We start from the raw sequence: 17,047 nt of genomic DNA on the forward strand, positions 1-17,047 counted from the left end.
CAGTCATGGATCAAAAAATATGAAAAATGGCACAAGAGAAAAAATATTTTTTTGTCACACCTATGGACAAAAAAAGTGAAATAGCAAACCTTAAATTTATTTTGAAGAACACATTTCTGAAAATTTCCAACTTCATCTGTTATCACTATTTTGATTCCTCAAATTGTTTAATTCTTGATGACTATATATTCCCCTGGGTCTTTATTACCTCTCTGACCTCTCATTCTGAGGTTCTTTTCTCCTTTCATACCTAAATGTGGAGGTGGCCCCTAAAATTCCATTTTGCTTTCTCTTTCCTTGCCACATTTTCTCCTTAGACAATCACATGGTTTCGAACACAACCACTAAATGACTCACAAGACTGTATGATCCTTGAGGTTACAGACTGCTGTGTCCATCTAACATGCCCAGCAAAGGCAGAACAAATGTTCAAGACAGATGGATGGACAGACAGGAGAATCACCCCACAACTCATCTGTAGGCCTGATTCTCCTGAATTACATCTCTCCACTTTCATATTTTTATTGCCTTCTGGATAGGTGATGCTAAATTCATACTGAACATTCTTCTAGCCACCTGTTTATCCTCCTGCATACCTGACCCAAAATCTAGCGGCCATCTTTTTTTTTTTTTTTTTTTGTCTATTTATTTCAAGAGACAAAAAAAAGCAAGCAGGGGAGGGGCAGAGAGAGAGGGAGGGAGAAAGAATCCCAAGCAGGCTCCACACTGTCCGCGCACCCCAACATGGGGCTTGAACCTGTGAACCAAGAGATCATGACCTGAGCAGAAATCAAGAGTCCTATGCTTAACGACTGAGCCACCCAGGCGCCCCTAGCGGTCATCTTTTATCTTTCCTTTTCTCTTCCCTCCCACATCTAATCTGTTGTCAAATTCCACCCCACCCCCACCCCCCAGCATTAGCCCTTCCTCCCACTTCTCTCCACTGCTGCCTTAGAGGCCCAAATCATCTCTTAACTAAACTACTTTAATAAAGAGGACGACTTAGTTTTTCCACTGCTTACTCCTTCCCTCTCCAATTTATTATTATTTTTTAAAGTAATCTCTACACCCAACGTGGGGCTTAACCCCATGATCCTCAGATCAAGAGTCGCATGTTCCACCAACTGAGCCAGCCAGACACCCCTCCAATTTACTCTTTCTTTTAATTCAGAATTAATTTTCATGTGCAAATCTGGATCAAAAACTTTCATCAAGTGGGGGGATGGGTGAAAAAGATCAAGGGATTAAGAGATCTAAACTTCCAGGGGCACCTGGGTGGCTCAGTTGCTTGAGCTACCGACTCAGCCTCAGGCCTTGATCCCACAAGCTCTGCACTGGGCTCCCCCCCTGAACATGGAGTCAGCCTAAGATTCTCTTTCTCCCTCTGCCCCTCCCCCCTGCTCTCTCTCTAAAATAAAGATACAAACTTCCAATTATAAAATAAATAAGTCACAGAGAAGAAAAATACAGCATAAAGAATACAGCCAGCAATTGGCAATAATTTTGTATAGTGGTAGATGGTGGGGACTACACTTATCATGGATGAGCACTGAGGAATGTACAGAATTATCAAATGAGGGCGCCTGGGTGGCTCAGTCAGTTCACTGTTCGACTTCGGCCCAGGTCATCATCTCACAGTTTGTGGGTTCAAGCTCCACACCGGGCTTTGCGCTGACAGCACAGAGCCTGCTTGGATTCTCTGTCTCCCTCTCTGTCCCCCCCGCTCATGCTCTCTCTTTCAAAAATAAATAAACAATAAAAAAAAAAAGAATTATCAATGTTGCACACCTGAAACTAATATAATATTGTATATTAATTATACTTCAGTAAAAAAAAAAAACTTTCATCAATTACTAAATGCTTTCTCTTTAACATTTAAGGTCTTTAGCATTGTATTTTTCATGTTTTATTGTAAAATATACATAACATAAAATATAACACTTAAATATTTTAAATATGTATTTCAATGGCATTAAGTGCATTCACATTGTACAACCATCACCACTATTCGTCTCCAGAACTTTTTCATCATCTTAAACAGAAACTCCCTATTGAGCCCAAACCCCCCGTTTCTCCCCTCTCCTCTGCCCCAACAACTCCTACTCTACTTTCTGTCCCTATGAATTTGACTGTTCTAGGTACCTCACATAGGAAGAATGGTATAGTATTTGTCCTTCTGTGTCTGGCTTATTTCAGTTAGCACACGGTCTTCAGGCTTCATCTATGTTGTAGCATATGTCAGAATTTCATTCCTTTCTAGGGCTGAAGAATATTCATCATATGGAACGCTGGCTGTAACATTGTATTTTAATATCCTGTTCATCTGTCAATGGACATTTGGGTTGTTTTCACCTTTTGGCTATTGTGCATATCATATGCTACTGTGAGCATCGATGCACAAATACCTGTCTGAATTTCTACTTCAATCCTTCTAGATATAAACCTAGATGTGGAATTCCTAGATCATATGGGAATTCTACGTTTACTTTTTTGAGGAACTGGTATCCACAGCTAGCATAACACTTTAAAGTCACCACAACCTGGGTCAAACCTCACTTTTTGTGTGCTTCTCCCACTCCAGCCTAGTCCTCTATTATTTGACAAACTAAATTTCCATAGAGCCTCTTCCTCCTGCCTCTGTGATCCCTTGTCCTTGATGCTCTCTGTCTGGGATACAATTTCATACATGCAAATCTGCCTATACTTCAAGGCTGGCTCAAGCACCACCCAGTCTAGAGAACTTTCCCTGATTGTTCCAACTAGAAGGGATCTTTTTCTGAATTCCCTTTATATCTCCTTCTTTCTACCATATATGATAATCAGGTACACACCTTTCTCAGCAAGTATGGTTCTATATCTAATTATGTATGTACTGCCTTTAGTAACTAGCAGTGGTAGACAATGAATAAATGATAACATTTATAACATAACTGTTATAACTGATAACTCAAAATTTCTTTTTATTAAATTTTATTTAAATCCAAGTTAGTTAACATATAATGTAATATGTTACATTTCAGGAGTGGAATTTAGTGATTCATCACTTACATATAACACCCAGTGCTCATCCCAACAAGTGCCCTCCTTAATGCTCATCACCATTTAGCCCATACCCCCACCCAACTCCCCTCCAGCAAACCTCAGTTTGTTCTCTGCATTTAAGTCTCTTATGGTTTGCCTCCCTCTTTTTTTTATCTTATTTTTCTTTCCTTTCCCTAATTCAAAATTTCCAATCAACTTGAGGGCTGTGAAGGAAAATTAAACCATACTTGTTAAAATCTTTTTTAAAATGTTACCTGCCAACATTTTAAATGCACATGCCAGGGATCCTTGGGTGGTTCAGTTGGTTAAGCATCCAACTCCTGATTTTGGGTCAGGTCATGATCTCACAGTTCCCGAGTTCAAGCCCTGCCTGGACCTATACAGCCACAGCACTGATAGCACGGAGCCTGCTTGGGATTCTCTCTCTCTCCCTGTTTGCCCCTCCCATATGCACATGTGTGTGTGCTTGCTCATGCACAAGATCACTCCCTTAAAATAAATAAATAAATAAATAAATAAATATCTTCCAAATTTTCAGTAAATCCAACATGGTTCCAATTTTAAATATAAAAATACAAATTTAAAAGTAGAATATTCTATAGCCTAACTTAAAAAAAAAAAAGACACCTAGGAGATTTTATAATATTCCTGCCAAAAATAAATATTAAAAAACTAGCTATTTTGTAATGTTTAGAATCAAAGTGCTAAATGGTTTACATATTACAACTGTGTATCTTTAAGTAGAGGAAAGAAACAAATTCTGTATCAATGGGTGCTCTCCAAAGACAATTGAACATCAAGGCTTAACGCTATAATTAAAATTGTTCTAAAACTGAAACTTGTCAGACTTTTGTTTTTGGCTTCACTACTTTAAAATTGAGCAAAAGATGTGCTCGCTTCGGCAGCACATATACTAAAATTGAGCAAAAGAAGACAACAAAAGAACACATAAAGTATGGTCCCCTTTACATAAAGTTGACAAACAGGCAAAACTAAACTACTGTCTAGAGATACGTATGCAGGTGATAAAACTATCGAGAAAAGCAAGGAAATTATCACAAAAGAAAGAATAGTGGTTACTTCTGGGGCACCTTAGCGTAGAACCTGCTTGGGATTCTCTCTCTCCCTTTACCCTCCCCTCCCCCACTCACACTCTCTCAAAAGAGATAGACTTTAAAAAAATAAACTTAAAAAGAAAAAGAACAGCGGTTACTTTCAAGAGAGATAAATGGATGTAATCAAGGGCGGGGTACACTGGAAGTGCCTCTGGTCTCCAGCAATATTCTATTTCTTGACTTGGTTGGTGGTTACATAGGTGTTCGCTTATAATTATTCTTTAAACACATATTTCATGCGTTATTTGGAATGTCTCATAACACTTAAAAATCTAGCTGAACCTAATCTTTAGTACTATTTAATAATAGCATGTAAAGATTTCTGCAACTGAACTTTTATCCTGAACGGTGCTCATATATTTCATCTGAAACGGTTTCAGGGGTGCTTGGCTGGCTCAGTCGGCGTAGCATGTGACTCTTGTTCTCGGGGTCGTAAGTTTGGGTCCCACAAAGAACAAAAGCTTTAAAAATAATAAAACAAAATAGTTTCAGCTAATAGTGTACAGCAAAACCAACCTGCCAAAGGCACAAAGAACCACCAAATCATTAGGAACTCAGACAAAAAGGAGGAACTCTCACTACAAATCTCTCAAGGTTCCAGTGCTTCTCAAGTTGTAACATGGATCTCATTAAACTACAGACTTGGACCCAATAGGCCTGGGGTGCAACCTGACACACTTTTGCATTCTAACCCTGGTGATGCCAATGCTGCCAGCCCACTGACTCTGAGTATCAAGTTCTTGAGTAACCATTAAAATGTGGCCGGTCTCAGGGGCGCCTGGGTGGCTCAGTCAGTCAAGCATCCGACTTTGGCTCAGGTCACGATCTTGACGGTTCGTGAGTTCGAGCCCCGCGTCGGGCTCTGTGCTGTCAGCTCGGAGCCTGGAGCCTGCTTCACATTCTGTGTCTCCCTGTCTCTCTGCCCTTCCTCCGCTCACACTCTGTCTCTGTCTCTCTCTCTCTCTCAAAAATAAATAAAATTTTATAAATAAATAAATAAATAAATGAAACTTGGCTTAATGTTCTCATTTATGGTTTTCCTGTGCCTTGCATACTTTGGTAAGCAATAGGTTTAAAATATGGCTAATAGGGGTGCCTGGGTGGCTCAGTTGGTTAAGCGTCCAACTTCAGCTCAGGTCATGATTTCATGGTTCATGGGTTCGAGCCCCTACGAGGCTCTCTACTGTCAGCGCAAAGCCTGCTTTGGATCCTCTCTCTCCTTCTCTCTCTCTGCCCCACTCGCCCCCTCTCAAAAATAGACATTTAAAAATATTTTTAAAAATTAAAAAATGGCTAATAAAATTTCCAGAAAAAATATAAAATATAGCAGGAGATCCTAGAGATCATAGAGCAACTGAACCCTTATTTTACCAGTGAGGAGAAACTGAGGTCAGAAAACATGCAACTTCCTAAGGGGACAAAACAGAACCTGTGTCTCAGTGCTCCTTCTAACACACCGTACCAAGATCTATTTTCAAAAGAGCAGCAGTAAAGCATTCCTTACTGATGTTTATCAAAGACTGACTAGAACAAATCCAGCACATCCACATAACAAAAATGCTGTGAAAATGATTCAGGATTACCTGCTCCGTTATGACAAGATCACTAAGACACAGCAAGAAAGGTGCTGAATAGTGTACATAATACGGCAACCTTTTGTGTAAGAAAGGAGTAAAAAGAATATATGCAGATATTTGCTGATTCTTGCCCCCCCCCCAAAGAAAAACCTGAAAAGGCTAAACTAAGAACTAACAAAACTTAGGGGTAAGAGGACAGTCCGGGCCCCAACCATGTGGCACATCTTGGCAAGTCCTCCTCATGGTCCCGGCTCTGCAAGTGGCAGCATGTTTGACGTGGTGACCCCTCCTCCATATTCTTCAAAAGTTCTGGTAACACCACGTACCCCTGAAGTTCCCCTGACTCTTGAGATAATACTTTCATCCTACAGTTATGAATCTCTAAGCTACACCCAACTCTTTTTTTACTGTCTTGCATCACAAATTCTCCACATTAAATCTCCTCTATTTGAATACCCAGTACGTTTTCCATTCTCTTGACTGGATCTTGACAGAATGTTAAGGGCAAAAAGAATCACAAAGGAATCTTAAATTTGCCTCAGTAATTTCGTTAGAATATAGACACTATCTATTTTTTAATTTCTTATGTCTATTGGAAGAGAAAGCAAATAATAAATGTGAACAGTACTTACAAACCAAGATTTCCAGTTAAAGAGAGACAAATATAAAATCTAAAGAAAAAAACCCTGCAATACGTTCAAATTAAACTGGAAATATCAATATGAAGTTCTCATTTCTAAAAAGACAAAACAAAACACATTTTCCAAGTCGGCCCATCTAAAGGACCCAGAAATAATGAAGACCCAGTCTCGATGAGCATCCCTAGCACTCAGATCTTGGGTTTCTAGCGGCATTGCCTATAAACGAAACTAGGCCTTCCTAGAAAAATGACTGATTTTAGGTCAAGGACAGGAAAAGTACAAGGTGAATCTGGGATATCTTGCTGTGACTGAAAACAATCCGAAGACCAGGGAGAGCATTAGCATCAAAAAAACTAATAATGGCCGCAACTAAGCGTGAAATAACGAATAAATAAAAATCCATGTACCTACAGTGATGCAGAAAAAAGCAGAGAAACTTACTTGCCACCACTGGGATGACCAACTGTTTACTAGGAAAATCTACAGTGAAAAGCAAAGAATTAAACACTCTGCCTGATTAGGAGAGATTTTTAGTAGCTCATTCTCATTTGGTGGTTCCTTGTCAGCTAATAAGTGTGGAAGGAAGAGTAATAATATCATCCTTCTCCAACCTCCAATGAAACAACTGATTCAAAACAAGGATCATTAATGGATGCTAAAACCAACAAGTGAAAGACAGTTGAGAAACAGTTTACTTACATTATGTTAAATTGCCACCCCATAGATTACCTGATCACTGTAAAGGGAAAGCTTTACAATACAAAGATCAAGATTTTCACATTAACCGAGTGACCAAATTTTTCATCATTATCATGGAAAAACATGACATCTAGTTTGATGTGAGTATAGGGTATGACAAAGGATTGCAGATATAAATATAATCAAGCCTTTAGAGTCGTCTTAAAAGGGGATAAAGTAGTTAAAAGACACAAGGAAACACTAAGACAAATCACAAATGTGGAAACGTCTATCAGAGAACCAGACTGGTATCTTCAAAAACCCAATGTCATTTAGGGAAAGAAAAGGGGAGAGGGGTGTCAATGGGGGGGGGGGGGTGGGCTGTTTTAGATTAAGAAGCAAAAACTCAATAACAGCCAAATGCAATTTAGGAATCCTCATCGGTTCCTGGTTCCTACTTTAGTCCTCTGCGGTTGTGTTCTCTCTGTCCCCAAAACTGAACACTAAACATTCAGCCTTGTGTCTTCCAGCCCGAATATTACCCTTTTACGGAGGCCTTCTCTAAACCACCTAATCTTTTTAAAAATATATTGTCAAATTGACTTACACACAAAATCAAGAGCTCATCCCAACAAGTGCCCTCCTCAATGCCCATCACCCACTTTCCCCTCTCCCCCAACCCCCATCCACCCTCAGTTCTCTGTATTTAACAGTCTCTTATGGTTTGCCTCCCTCCCTCTCTGTAACTTTTTCCCCCCCTTCACCTCCCCCATGGTCTTCTGTTAAGTTTCTCAAGATCCACATATGAGTGAAAACATATGGTGTCTGTCTTTCTCTGACTCATCTCACTTAGCATAATACCCTCCAATCCCATCCACATTGCTACAAGTGGCCAGATTTCATTCTTTCTCACTGCCAAGTAGTATTCCATTGTGTATATAAACCACATCTTCTTTATCCATTCATCAGTTGATGGATATTTAGGCTCTTTCCATAATTTGGCTATTGTTGCAAGTGCTACTATAAACATTGGGGTACATGTGCCCCTATGCATCAGCACTCCTGTATCCCTTGGGTAAATTCCTAGCAGTGCTATTGCTGGGTCATAGGGTACTTTTTTTTGTTTGTTTTTGTTTTTGTTTTAACATTTATTTATTATTGAGCAACAGAGGGAGACAGAGCATGAGCATGGGAGGGGCTGAGAGATGGGGAGACACAGAATCCAAAGCAGGCTCCAGGCTCTGAGCTGTCAGCACAGAGCCCGACACAGGGCTCAAACCCACAAACCACAAGATCATGACCTGAGTCAAAGTGGGATGCTTAACCAACTGAGCCACCCAGGCGCCCCAGGGTAGTTCTATTTTTAATTTTTTGAGGAACCTCCACACTGTTGTCCAGAACGGTAAACCACCCAATCTCAGTCTTCCCCTTCTACTCCATGTCATTACCCACATCCCCCTGTTTTATTTTCTGTGTTGTAATTACTATCAGAAATTTTGTTCACTCATTAATTGGTTTCTCCAATCTCAAAAGTAAGATCCAGGAAATTAGAGACCTTGCCTGTTTTGTATATCGTATCCCTGCTACCTTGAACCATGCCTATCCCATTATAGCATTCAATGGCAAAAAGGCAAGAAAGATTCAACAGATACTTGGGATCACACAATATCTCAGAAAACTCATGAGGAACATAAATCTGTAAGAATCAAAAGTATATTCTAAATGAATATCTGAGTGCCTAATACATAAGCACTAAATGTGCCAACAGGGCACTAAAAATATTACATATGAATTACACTGTATGATATATCCCTTTTAAGCTATTTGGCAGAAATTAATTAGCACAATAATTTTCATTTTGGATATTAACTTTAACCTAATTGTGCAAGGACAAGTGGTTCAGTGGTATAGCATACAGGAGACACTATACAGAGCTGCAGACAGTAGTTAATGAAAAAGGGAAAAAAGAAGGCTCCCTACCTGGGAAGATGAATGTTCTTGTACAAATGAGCATAATATACACAAGAGGCAAGGCAAGGTACAATGAAGGTCAGAGAGTTCAAAAGATAAGTAGAGGAAAGAGACAATGAGTTACCGTGTTTTTTTTTTTTTAAGATTTTTTTTTAATGTTTATTTATTTATTTTTGAGAGATAGTGCAAGTGGGAAAGGGACAGAGAAAGACACACACACACACACACACACACACACACACACACACACACACAGAATCCAAAGCAGGCTCCAGGCTCTGAGCTGTCAGCACAGAGCCCTACACAGGGCTTGAACTTGTGAACCACAAGATCATAACCTAAGCCAAAGTTGGATGCTTAATCAATTGAGCCACCCAGGAGCCCTAGCTATTTATTTTTTTAACTTCTACAACCAACCTGGGGCTCGAACTCACAATCCCAAGATCAAGAGCCGCATGCTCTACCAACTGGGTCAGCCAGGCACCCCTCCCTGTCCCAGTTTCGATGTTCCATAAAAACAGCATAATAGGGGTGCCTGGGTGGTTCAGTTGGTTGAGCATCCGACTCTTGATTTCGGCTTGGGTCATGATCTTGTGGTTGTGGGATCCAGCCTCCCAGACATGTGCGCATGCACACCGTGTGTGTGTGTCTCAAAATAAACATTAAAAAAAGCAATATAATAACGTCTAAGATTTGGATGTTTACTCTTTGCTAAGCAATGTGCTAAGATGATCACATACATTCCCACGTTTAATTGTCCCACAACATAGGTATCAGTATCCTCATTTTATAGATGAAAAACAGAGAAGCTAAGGTCCATATCTAAGGAAAGAAGAACTATGAGCCTGAGTCAACCTAGGACCAAAGCCTAGGATCTTAATTACTATGTTAAAATAAATGGTTATCAGGCCATCCTACAGAGCATATATAAACTATTAAATTACCTTTTTTAAAATTGTTATTGTGATAATACATACATAACATACATACACGCCATCTTAACTGCTTTTAGGACACCTGGGTGGCTCCGTCGGTTAAGTGTCCGACTTCGACTTAGGTTATGGTCTCACAGTTCATGGGTTCAAGCCCCGCCTCGGACTATGTGCTGACTGTGCAGAGCCTGCTTGGGATTTTCTCTCTCCCTCTCTCTGCCCCTCTCCAATGAGTGTGTATGCTCTCTCGCTCTCTCTCAAAATAAATAAACTTTAAAAAAAATCAATCTTTCTCCAAACAATGCACCAAGAGCTTCATTCTGGAAAAAAATTCCTGTTCCCAATCAGCAACATGAATCAAGGCTTTATTTATTTTTTTTTAACTTATTTATTTACTTAGAGAGAAAGAGTACACGGACAGGAGCAGCAGAGAGAGAGAGAGGGAGAGAGTGAGAATCCCAAGCAGGCTCTGCACTGTCAGCACAAAGCCCAACACGGGATTCAAAGTCATGAGCTGTGAGATCATGATCTGAGCTGAAGTTGGACGCTTAACCAACTGAGCCACCCAGGAACCAGGCACCCTACATGAACCAAGCATTTAAAATGAGAATAACAAGGGATGCCTGGATGGCTCAGTCGGTTAAGTGTCTGACTTTGGCTCAGGTCATGATCTCGTGGTTTATGAGTTTGAGCCCCTTGTTTGGCTCTGCGCTGACAGCTCAGAGCCTGGAGTCTGCTTCAGATTCAGTGTCTCCCTCTCTCTCTCTGCCCCTCCCTGACTCACGCTCTGTTTCTCTCTCTCTCTCTCAAAAATAAACAAACATTAAAAAAAAATTTAAATAAAATGAGAATAACATGGGAAACACAAATTTGGAAATAATGTCATACCAATGAATTCCTTAAAATAGTTGAAATAAAAATATCCTAAATAGGGGCACCTGGCTGGCTCAGTTGGTAAAGCATGTGACACTTGATCTCAGGGTCATGAGTTCAAGCCCCACATTGGGCATAGAGCTTATGTAAAAATAAAAAAAAAATTTTTAAGTATCCTTTGGGCGCCTGAGTGACTTAGTCAGTTATGTGTCCAACTCTTGATCTCGGCTCAGGTGATCAGACCACAGTTTGTGGAATTGAGCCCCAAATCAGGTTCTGGGCTGATGGTGTGGAGCCTGCTTCAGATTCTCTCTCTCTCCCTCTCTGCCCCTCTCCTGCATTCTCTTTCTCTCAAAAATAAATAAATAGAGCACCTGGTTGGCTAATCCAACCAACTCTAATCGAGTGTCCAACTCTCGATTTCAGCCTGGGTCATGATCTCATGGTTCGTGGCTTTGAGCCCCGCATCAGGCTTCACATTGATGGTGTGGAGCCTGCTTATGGTTCTTTCTCTCCCTCTCTCTACCCCTTCAGTGCTCTCGCTCTCGCTCTCTCTCAAAATAAATAAACTATAAAAATAAATAAACTTTTAAAAAAGGTATCCAAAATATTGAATATTCTAGAGGAATATTAATAGCTGAAATGTAAATCTTGTTTGCCTTTATTGAAATTAACTGAACTACCTCAAATTTATTTATTACTGGAAGATAAAATAAGTTACTGTCCAGAAAAGTAAAATTTTATGTAAAAATTTATGAGCAACCAATATTTTATATAATATCTGTATATTTATCATAAGTAAACAAGCATCAAAGCACCACAAGATTACTTCCACTTTGGAAGCAAAACATAGTGACACTGGAAAAAATTAAATTAAAAACTTGGAAGAAGGGGCACTTGGGTGGCTCAGTTGGTTAAGCATCCAACTCTTGGTTTCAGCTCAGGTCATGATCTCACGGTTTCGTGGGCTCTGTGCTGACCGTGTAGAGCCTGCGTGGGATTCTCTCTTTTCTCCCTCTCTCTCCACCCCTCCTCAATTTGTGCTGTCTCTGTCTCTCTCTAAATAATTTTTTTAAAAATTTTAATTAAATAAATAAGTAAATAAAAACTTGGGAGAAAACTTTACAAATTAAAAAATAGAAATTCCAGGGGCGCCTGGGTGGCTCAGTCGGTTGAGCGTCTGACTTTGGCTCAGCTCATGATCTCACAGGTCATGGGTTTGAGCCCCGCATAGGGCTCTGTGCAGACAGTGCAGAGCCAGGAGCCTGCTTCGGATTCTGTGTCTCCCTCTCTCTCTGCCCCTCCCCTGCTCATGCTGTCTCTCTCTGTCTCTCAAAAAAATAAATAAATGTAAAAAAAAAATTTTTTTTTAAATAGAAATTCCATACAGAACAAATCAAAATTCAAAGCAAATTTGCCTTCTTTTTTTTTTTAATTTTTTTAACGTTTATTTTTTTTTGAGACAGAGAGAGACAGAGCATGAACGGGGGAGGGTCAGAGAGAGGGAGACACAGAATCTGAAACAGGCTCCAGGCTCTGAGCTGTCGGCACAGAGCCCGACGCGAGGCTCGAACCCACGGACCGTGAGATCATGACCTGAGCCGAAGTCAGCCGCTCAACCGACTGAGCCACCCAGGCGCCCCGCAAATTTGCCTTCTAACACATGCATGAGTAAGGAAGTGTAAAATTAAACGACAGGAATACCATAAGTCATAATTTTATAAGACATTTAGAAGGTCACTAAAAACAATTTAGTTTTTTATTCAACATTTTTTTTTTTTTTTTGGCTTACAGTAAGCTATATGCCCAATGTGGGGCTTGAACTCACAACCCCAAAGTCAAGAGTTGCATGCTCTTCCAAATGATCCAGCCAGGTGCCCCAATACTGGGCAATTTTTTAAAAATACTTTATTTTTGTAAAGCAATCTCTACACCCAACATGGGGCTGGAACTCACAATCCCAAGATCAAGAATCCCATGCTCTACCAACTGAGCCAGCTAGGCACCCCTGGGCAACTTTTAAATGACTTGTCCATTGTCCTTGTACATGTAACAAACTCACAATTACAAAAAAATAAGTGAACACATCACCTTCATTTTTCTGTCAACCACAGCATTAAAGCCCTCATTTTTAGTGTTGAGTGTTTACATGGTAACATGTAAACATGAGTGTTACCAAATTGTAAATATTCAATTAATATTGCACCAAAGATTCTACACATCCAAAAACTCAAAATTTTCGCAATATATGGGACAACACGCTTAATTAATTATAAAACGACCACAGTACTAAGATGAGGAACTGTATTGGGTTGCAGCAACTCAGTATCACAGATTCTAAGCAATCTCAATCTACATGAGTAAATTCTATAAAATAGCTTAGTATAGTTCTGGTTTAAATTATCAACTTCACCCGAAAAGGCAAAGGACTTTCTCCCTTAATTTATTACTGGGAGAAGGGAGACAGTACCAATAACCACTTATAATCAATATTCCAAGGGACTCACAACTAAACATTAACCAAACATGATCAAACGAAAATCAAACAGTACTTCTTGTGCCAGTTTAGAAAACAAAAACAAAAACAAAAACAGCACCACTCTAACGTTGTCACCATTCAGTAATCTGAGATCTTTTAACTGCAGCTGCAATGTTTGTGTTTGCTGCCTGGCGTATGACTCACTCTCAGGTTCTCCCAAGACTCTGTTGGATTTTTGAGAATGCAGAAATCATACCTGGGGCATACTGTGTGGGAGGTGTCATGACACTGAATGAATATAAGGGGGAAAGAACTCATGATAAAAAAATTGTTAAGGTCTTATAAAAAGCAAGTCACTCACAAAAGGCAGATTTTTCTGCAGCAACAGGAAAGAATGGGGAGTAATCCTGGCTCTGAGAAGCCTTCCTTGACTCCCTTGGTTGGATTTTGTGCACTTCTCACTTCTTACACTACAATATACTTAACCAGTTTCCTTGTCTGGCTCCCCAACCAGACTATAGGCAACTTGAGATCAGAAGGTGTCTTATCTTAGAATCATTAGTGCCTACTTCCCAAAATGCCCAGCATATTTAGAGGGCCCTCGGTAGGGATTTTCATGAAACCGATCATCGAATAATCAATCTTACGTTTACCTTTTATTTTACAAAGAACTTTCACAAAACATCACCTCTTTTGACTCACGTAACAATCTTGGGAGTGGAAAAGGCATTAGTTAACCAGACAGCTTCTGGTTTTATAAAGAATTGTTAATGCGCAGACTAAAACAACCCTGAAATCACAAAAGATAATCACGTATGTGTTCATCTTTGAAATACCTTCTCCTTGGGACCTCAATATTCTTGTAAAACCCAGAGGTTTTACTAGCATTTTCCGTGTCTGCTCTTCATAATAGGTAGGAATCACACACCGCCCTGAATCTTCCAGGAGAGTTTTAACTACATAAAGCAGTGTTACACAAAGGCTCTTAGAAATCAGACAGTAAAGAGCATCCTAAGCTATTTTTTTTCCCCCTGATCCTATTCTTTTCGTGACTCTGGAAGGGTAAAGAATTGCAAAAGGCAAAACGCTGGAGAATGAATGATGTCATGGATGTCATGAAGTTGCATCAATACCTGGTGATGATTTAGCACAACAATGCAACTCATTATGCCAAGATGCATAATGTCAAACGATCGGGATCTTTTACTGCATGAATTTCATGACTCTTCATTAGCAAATTGAAATGTAAAGTGGCTCTCAAATTTTCTATGATGAAGACATTATCTGCTCACGTTTATGTCCTTATGGAAGGCACTAAGAAAATCTACAAATTTCTATGGGAAAGGCTTTAAGGAAAAAAAACAAAGAATTAGCTAATATTAAACCGAACAGTTGTCATTTTAACAATTAAAAGCTTTTTGAAGTAAAGGAAACATCCGTGGTCGACACAGATTAAGATTCATACTGGGTTTGTCAAAAGCAAACAGTTTACAGGGTATAAAATGACAACACACAATACAAAGGACACCCAATCAGATTAGACACATGAATATGCACAAAGTTAGGAATTTGACACAGAGAGTCACTACTCGCTGTAAAAGCTACAGGATGCATTTTATTTCTTTTTTTTCAGGATGCATTGTAAATGTTCAGTTCTAAATGGGGCATTTCCCCCTCTAATTTCCTTCTCCCTTTACCTATGATGTCATCATTTTAAACATAAGCAAAGCAAATTTAAGTTACAAAGGTAGTCGGTGTGTCCAAGCCCAAAGCCATCGCCTCAACAAACGCCCATATAGCACAATTCCAACTGATTCCATCATCCTTCAAGAGACCACAAGGCTTCAAACCGGCTTCCCAGCGTGAGATAAACGAAATCAAAATCTCCAAATTAGCAATTGCACAACAACAAAAACTTACTCTCAGAAAGGAATAACAGGCATAGCACAAGGCCCCTGCCAGCAAGTGAGAACTGGTAAGGTTGTCTGAATCTTCACCCCGAGCAATCAGAATCCCACCATCGAAACTCCGAAGACTTCGGCAATTAAGAAAAGCAGCTTTTATTTTCCTAATAAAATCCGGGGAGATTTAACAGACAAAAAGCAACCGGCTACGCCGAATCCCCAAAATACAAAGCTTTCAAACAAACGAAGGCTTCATTAGCACCTAAGTGAGCCTGCAGAGACCACGAAGATCTCAGACCGGGCTGTTCTCCGCTTACAGATCCGTTCCCACCCTGCACCGTCCCCTTTGCACAATTCTCACAGTCACAACGTGGATGGCTGCCTCAATCAAGGAGACCCGCGGTTCCCACTTCGCCGGAGGAACCCTCGAAAAGCTAGGCGGTGAGACCGGCTGCTTGCGTCTAATTTTTCAAAGCCAGTTCCAAAATCTTTCCTTTGCAGCTTCAGCTTCAAAGACGCTGGCCCCCTCGCCGCAGCCCCAATTTTGGAAGGCACCGGGCTCCGGCTCCTCAGCGCAAGGCGTTACGGGATTCCGGGGCTGGGCGAAAGATTATCTGACACCCTTACAGCCATCCTTGCTCCGGTCTTATCCCCTTTCGTGGCCCCGGCGAGGGGACGTGGACCGCCCTGCTTGAGGAGAGGGGCCGGGTGGAAAGGGGGCACTCCTCCTCCCTGCCCAACCCAGGGAGGCCGAGGATGACGACAGCAAGGCCCCCAGGCCAGCCAGCACCGACCCCCGCGCAGGATGCGCGTCCAGCGCGGGACCCGGGACGCCCCCTGCCCCCTGCGGGCCTGGGGCATAAAGGGCAGAAGGCGCCGGCTCCCCGCCGCGGCCCCAGGAGGGGGAGAGGCCTCACCTGGCCCAGCCCGCGCCACGCTCTCGGGTTCGCGCCGCTGGCGACGGCGATGAGGGAGCCGGGCACAGGGCCAGAGCAGAGGCGCTTCGTCTCAGGCCGCGCTTGCCGCACTCAAGCCCCTCACAGCTGGCGGGACCCCGAACCGCCCGGAGCCGCCATCTTCCTCCACTCAAACGCCGCCGCCGCCGCTGCTCTGGCCAGGAGAAGACAGCGCGGAATGCGCATGCGCTGGGGGCCGGCGCGGAGGATGCGCTCGCACAGACGTCAGCGCGGCGGCCCCGCGCGAGGCGGCCTAATGGTGCGGCCATGTTGGGAAGGGTTGCGGTCCTGGGCAGAGGTTCTCCAGAGGTTGGAACGCCGCCTGGGGGTGTGAAGGGGGAGTGAATGAAGGGTCGCGCTTCTGCGCCCGCCTTCCTTGGGTCCCTGGAACCGACCTCAGAGCTGCACCCACCCTCTCTGGCACTGCCTAGGGGCAACTGGGACTGATAGACCCCTGGCCTGGAATTAACTCATTTGGACCCCCTGAGGCCTGATGAGAGCAAGGGAGGGCAGTGGTGAATGGAAGTACTCTTGGATGTCAACTGAAGAAGGGAAACAACGTGCCTTGATCGGGCAGTCGAAGTGTCCCTTAACGGAAGCAACCACTGTGTGACTTGTTCGTACAGCTCCATTTATCAGATGAGGAAAACTGAGGTGCAAAGTCGTATGAGTATGTTTTCCCAAGGCCACACATCTGAGGGGCAGGGTGAGGGTGGGGGAAGCAAGACAGAATTGGGACTTAGGCATATATGATTCACAAGCTCCGGTACTTTACGGTATCACTGTCACCAGGCGGCGGGGGCCAGCAAAGTACCCCTTCCAAGGGGGCAACCTGGTGTGTAGGTGAGAATCTTCATGAACTCATGCGTGGTCTAAGGA

At 41.9% G+C, this 17,047-nt stretch overlaps 1 protein-coding gene across 1 annotated transcript in view; it reads right to left on the bottom strand.

Annotated features, from left to right (window-relative positions):
- The window catches only part of FBXO42 (F-box protein 42), a 93,863-nt gene extending 77,536 nt beyond the window's left edge, over positions 1-16,327 (bottom strand). The window contains exon 1 of the mRNA XM_042994231.1: positions 16,130-16,327. The gene's annotated coding sequence lies outside the window, so the exon portion shown is untranslated. The remainder of the gene's footprint in view (positions 1-16,129) is intronic.
- Between the last annotated feature and the right edge of the window lie 720 nt (positions 16,328-17,047).

Source organism: Panthera tigris, chromosome C1 (genome assembly GCF_018350195.1).
Source record: "Panthera tigris isolate Pti1 chromosome C1, P.tigris_Pti1_mat1.1, whole genome shotgun sequence".
Lineage (NCBI taxonomy): Eukaryota > Metazoa > Chordata > Mammalia > Carnivora > Felidae > Panthera > Panthera tigris.